At 43.9% G+C, this 6,000-nt stretch overlaps 1 protein-coding gene across 3 annotated transcripts in view; it reads right to left on the reverse strand.

Moving 5' to 3' along the window:
- The window catches only part of EXD2 (exonuclease 3'-5' domain containing 2), a 43,551-nt gene extending 40,329 nt beyond the window's left edge, over nt 1–3,222 (reverse strand). For 2 of the 3 annotated variants that reach the window (XM_076003917.1, XM_076003916.1), the window contains exon 1: nt 3,138–3,222. The gene's annotated coding sequence lies outside the window, so the exon portion shown is untranslated. Of the gene's footprint in view, nt 1–1,613; nt 1,716–3,137 lie in introns of all 3 variants that reach the window. The other variant, XM_076003918.1, reaches the window with a different exon arrangement.
- Between the last annotated feature and the right edge of the window lie 2,778 nt (nt 3,223–6,000).

Raw genomic sequence — 6,000 nt, forward strand, 5'->3', positions numbered from 1 at the left:
TAGAGATGGGGTGTTGCTCTTGCTCAGGCTGGTTTCAAACTCCAGATCTCGAGCAATCCGCCCGCCTCGGCCTCCCAGAGTGCTAGGATTATAGGCGTGAGCCACTACGCCCGGCCTCTCTCTCTTTCTTTAGAGATAGGGTCTTGCTCTGCTTCCCAGGCTGGAGTACAGTGACTCAATCATAGCTCACTGCAGCCTCTAACTCCTGGGCTCAAGCAATCCTCTTGCCTTAGCCTTTCAAGAAGCTTGGATTACAGGTGCATACCACTACACTTAATTTTTTTTTATAGATGTGGGTCTCACTATGTTACCCAGGCTTAAGTCCTACCATTGGCCAGGCCTGATGGCTCACACCTGTAATCCTAGCACTTGGGGAGGCTGAGGCAGGTGGATCGCTCAAGGTCAGGAGTTCGAGACCCTGTCTCTACTACAAATGGAAAGAAATTAATTGGCCAACTAAAAAATGTATATATATAAAAAATTAGCCGGGCATGGTGGCGCATGTCTATATAGTCCCAGCTACTTGGGAGGCTGAGGCAGGAGGATTGCTTGAGCCCAGGAGTTTGAGGTTGCTGTGAGCTAAAGCTGACACCATGGCACTCTAGCCTGGGCAACAGAAGTGAGACTGTGTCTCAAAAAAAAAATCCATAGCGAAAAGATAATAAAAAAGAAGAAGACAATCCAATAAAAAGAGACATTTCTCAAAAGGGGAAATACAAATGGCCAAAAATCATGAAAAGATGCTCAATCTCACTAGTAATTAAGGGAATACAAATTAAAACAGTGATGAGAAATCATTTTCCAGTTACCAGATTGGCAAAAATACAAGAGATTAATACCATCAAATGTTTAAAAGAGCATGGGGGCAATGGACATTATTATACAATGTTGGTGGGCAGTTTGGCGTTATTAAATGTCCACACTCTCCCACCCAGCAATTCCACCTGTGGGTATCTATCTTTAGTTAAGTGCTCACATGTGGTCTCCTCCACTCCCTGGGGCTGACCCATTCCTTCTCCGGAATGTTAAAAAAAAATGCTCACATGGGCACACAGAGGCATGTGGAAGACTATTGTCTGCCACACCCTGTCTGTGAAAAACTAGCAACATGGAAACTACTGAATTTCACATACTATGGAACTTACAGAGCTTGCAAAAAGAATAGATCTCAATGCATTGATAAAAGATGCCATGATCCATTTTTACCCATAAAGTGTAAAGTTACTGAATACATACAATATAATGTATTTGTATATTTTTACATTTGTAAAAGTTTAACACAAAATCTTACAAACATATATCTTATATGTATACACACTTATCAATAAACTCAAAGAAAAAGAAGTAGAAAAATACACCCAACTGACAACAGTTCTTACTTTGAGGAAAGGGACTGTTAAAGAAGAAAATATGGGCTGGGCGCAGTGGCTCACGCCTGTAAATCTAGGAGGCCAAGGCAGGTGGATTGTTTGAGCTCAGGAGTTTAAGATCAGCCTGAGCAATAGGGAGATTCCGTCTCTACTAAAATAAATAGAAACAAATTAGCTGGACAACTAAAAATATATAGATAAAATTAGCCAGGCAAGGTGGTGCATGCCTGTAATCCCACCTACTTGGGAAGCTGAGACAGGAGGATCGCTGGAGCCCAGGAGTTTGAAGTTGTTGTGAGCTAGGCTGACGCCACCGCACTGTAGCCCCGGCAACAGAGTGAGACTCTGTCTCAAAAGAAAAAAAAAAGAAGAAGAAGAAATGGAGATGGATAAAATTAGATCAAAGAGAATCTGTCTTGTTTAAAACTTTTACATAAAATTTTTTTACAAGATTGTATGCACATAAAGGGGCACAGTGGCTCATTCTGTAATCCCAGCTACTTGGGAGCCTGAGGCGAGAGAGTCGCTTGAGCCCAAAAGTCGGAGGCCAGCCCAAGCAAGAGCGAGATCCCATCTCTACTAAAAATAATAATAATAAATTACAGAATAAAAAAAGATTGTATGACAGACTATGACTAAAATAAATATTTTTAAAATATTTTTTAAAAATATTTTTTAAATATATATTTTAAAAAATATATTTTAAAAATATATATATTTTTTAAAAATATATTTGAGGCAGTGGCTCAAGTCTGTAATCCTAGCACTCTCGGAGGCAGAGGCAGGATAGCTGGAGCTCAGGAGTTTGAGGTTGCAGTGAGCTATGATGATGATAATGCCACTGCACTCTAGCCCGGGTACTGGGTAACAGAGTGAGACCTTGTCTCAAACCAACCAACCAACCAACAAACAAAACAACAAACAAACAAAAACAAAATTGTGAAACAAGCTCAATTTGACCAAACTTAATCATTCCTTCCCCTTATTAAACTTCCTTTTCCAGCATATCCTAATTCCGATAATTAACAAAACCGTTCTGTGCAATTCCTTCTATCCTTGTAATACAACTAAAAAAAAGTATAAATAATTTTGTTTCAAGGACTGGGTACATAAAGAGTCTGAGTCCAAACGAATATCAAAAGCTTATAAAGGTTTAGGTTTATTTGTATTGTAATGAGCAATTTTGTAATAAATTTTGTAATAAATTTATTTTGATCTCTCCCAGGGATGTGAAAAGTGAAAAGGTGGTCCCAGCAAGGCCTAGAGCAGCGGGTGTTGTCTGGTAAGAAAAGGATGGTAACAGGTTGGGGGCTGGGGAAAATAGGTACCCACGAATCCAGGGAACGAAACTGTAGCTGTGGGCGCGTGGAACATTCAGCGCCCGAGTTACCAGGTGTTGCAGGCGGGGCCTCCTTTTTGGCTGACTGGGTCAAGAGTCCCAAAGGTTAGGTAAGTGCTTCTAAAAAGAAAAGAGGGTCGGAGACAGGAGGCCCAGAGAGGGCGTGGGAGACTTCGGGAGATGGTGAGGACTCCCTTAGCACACCAGGGTGCAGCACCGCCCCCGCCGTGGGTGAGGGGGGCGAAGAGGCAGCACCTGGAGTGGAGGAGGGCAGGAAGAGGGGCAGGGCGGACCTGCGTAGTTCAATTGCCCCCCCGCACACAATGACACCCCCACTCCACGAACCTCTCTTGGTCCGCACTGAAAACCCCCTGCACCCTACGCACAATCCGGTTGAAACACCTAGCCTATCCCTGAGCCTCACTTACCTGCCGCTTCTGATGGGGCCCCGCACACCTACAGCATCTCACGCTAAAGACCTGGAACCTCTACGACCGCCTGTGCGCACCTACCCGGATCCACTAAGGCTGAAGCCACTTCCGGTGGAAGTAGCCCCCTGGGGTGTGTAAATGGGGGGACGCCATGTTGCACGGAACCGGCTGGAGACTCTGTTGCCTCTCCAGCACTGCGGAGCAAAGGATATGTTAAAATTGGAACGGCTTAATATCTGTTTTCAGAAAAGCGGTGCCTTTATTTCCGGGACTCTTTTTTTTTTTTTTTTTCGCCAGTAGAGACATTCGCCATGTTGCCCACGCTGCTCTCGAACACTTGGGCTCAAGTGAGTCTCCCGCCTCAGCCTCCGAAAGTGCAGGGATTAGAAGCGTGAGCCACCGCTCCTGGCCAATTTTGGTTTTAGTTTTGGAGGCAGAAGCCTCTAGAACCCTCACAAATGCAATGTAGGACATCTAACATTCATTCTTATTATCCCGGGTAGTGTTTCTCTGCTACATAAATTTTCTAACTGCTAAATGATGACGGTAAATAGGAGAGATACTTTAAGTAATGTATTTCTCATTAGCAATGCCTACTATCCTATAGCCATTATAATAGGTTTGCCATTTTTCATAACAATAGCCACAATGCTTCCATTTATATATGGTTCATTCACTTTGTCTTTATTTGCAGCTAATGCGTGCTATATGCTGTTCCTTTGTTATGGAATGTGTAAAACAGAGAAACTTAGTTGTGCATAAAAAACCAATGTAAAGCATAATAATGGCCATTTGTGGACCATGTGCTCACTGTGTGCTAGGAACTTTGAAAAGTGTTTTACTTATTTTATCTCATTTAATCTTCATAATAATGCCATTTGGTGATACTATTATATTATTAGTGCCATTTTACATAAAGTAGAGAAAGGTTAAATAACTTTCTTGAGGTAATTCAGCAAGTAAGCATTGAAGCTAGGAATCACATCTAGGTATGTCTGATTGCAAAACTTGGTGCCCTCATCCACTATTTTTTTTTCTTTTTCTTTCTATTTTTTTTTTTTTTTTTGAGACAGAGTCTCACTCTGTTGCCCGGGCTAGAGTGCCATGGCATCAGGCTAGCTCACAGCAACTTCAAACTCCTGGGCTCAAGCGATCCTTCTGCCTCAGCCTCCATAGTAGCTGGGACTGCAGGCATGCACCATCATGCCCGGCTAATTGTTTCTATATATTTTTAGTTGGCCAATTAATTTCTTTGTATTTATAGTAGAGACGGAGTCTCGCTCTTGCTCAGGCCGATCTCGCTCTTGCTCAGGCTGATCTCAAACTCCTGACCTTGAGGAAGCTGAGGCAGCAGGATCGCTTGAGCCCAGGAGTTTGAGGTTGCTGTGAGCTAGGCTGACGTCATGGCACTCACTCTAGCCTAGGCAACAAAGTGAGACTCTGTTTCAAAAAAAAAGAAAACAAAAAAACCCCACTGATGACCACACAAAAACTTGTGATGAATATTTGTAGCAGCTTTATTTATAAGTTGGAAACAGCCAAGATGTCTTTCAGTAGGCAAATGAATAACCAAACTGTGGTGTATTATTCAGAACAAAAAAGAAATAAGCTATCTGCCACAAAAAGACATGGAGGAAACTTAAATGCACATCACTAAGTGAAAGAAGGCAGTATGAAAAGGCTACATACTGTATTTATGCTTCCGACTATGTGACATTCTGGAAATGGCAAAGCTATAGGGATAGTAAAAAGATCAGTGGTTTCCAGAGGTTCTGGGGGAGGAAGGAAGGGATCAGTAGCTGGAACACAGAGGATTTTTAGCCCAGTGAAACTATTCTGTATGATACTGTAATGGTAGATACATGACATTACGCATTTGTCAAAACCTGTAGAACTAAGCAACAGGAAGAGTGAACTCTAATATAAACTATAAACTTTAGGGGGCGCTCCCTGCCTCCCAGGCAACCCGCACCTCAGTGGCTCGGCCCCCGCCCCCAATTCTCCAGGCCCCAGAACAGGCTGCCCATCCTCCGAGCTCCACTGGGCGGGAGGACGCGAGCTGGGCAGAGACTCGGGTAGCGTCCCCCGCTGGCCTCCCCTCCCCATCTGTGCAACAAGGTCCTTGTTCCTGCCTCTCCACCTTGTTGAGGGGACTCGGACGTGTAAAGGATGCCCCAATCTCCCTGTAAATCCCAGCACTGAGCCGCACGTGTTTCTGTCATTGCTGTTATCCTCGTCCTCCCCGCCCACTGTCTCTGTGCAGGTTCTCCGGAGCCTGGAGCTAGTCCTCAGGGAGCGGGTCTTTGCCCTCCTGATCGTACCCCTCTGGGCCCTTAGTCCCCCTCAACAAGGTTTAATCCACCCTTTCCAGCCTGAGGTTCAATCCCCAGCTGCCCTCAACAGAACCAAGAGGGGAAGCCCAGCCCTGTGGAGGCCAATGGGAGCCTGAACTTCCCACATTGGACTCTGACCTGCTGTGTGACCTCCGGCAGGTCACCGTCTCTCTCTGCACCATGGATTTGTCTCATTGGTAAAGTGGAGCAGAACCATGCCTTTGGCCACCAGACAGACAGACAAATTCATTGGCAAGGAACAAATGAAAAAAAAACGTAAAAAGGGGCTATGCTCATTAGTGTTTAGTCATTAACATTGACTGTAACCACGGTGTGGTTGGAGTCAGGTTTACCCTTTTATTACTGATTCTGTGCTCATCTCCACTTTGTTTCTCTTTCCCTGCCTTCTTTTCAATTAGTTAAATCTATTTTTTAGAACTTCATTTTTGTTCATCTGTTGTCATTTAGCTGTACTTCTTTGTATTAGTTTTTTTTATTATCATTTTAGGTGCTCCACCTAACGATTA

The sequence above is a fragment of the Microcebus murinus genome, chromosome 6, assembly GCF_040939455.1.
Source record: "Microcebus murinus isolate Inina chromosome 6, M.murinus_Inina_mat1.0, whole genome shotgun sequence".
Lineage (NCBI taxonomy): Eukaryota > Metazoa > Chordata > Mammalia > Primates > Cheirogaleidae > Microcebus > Microcebus murinus.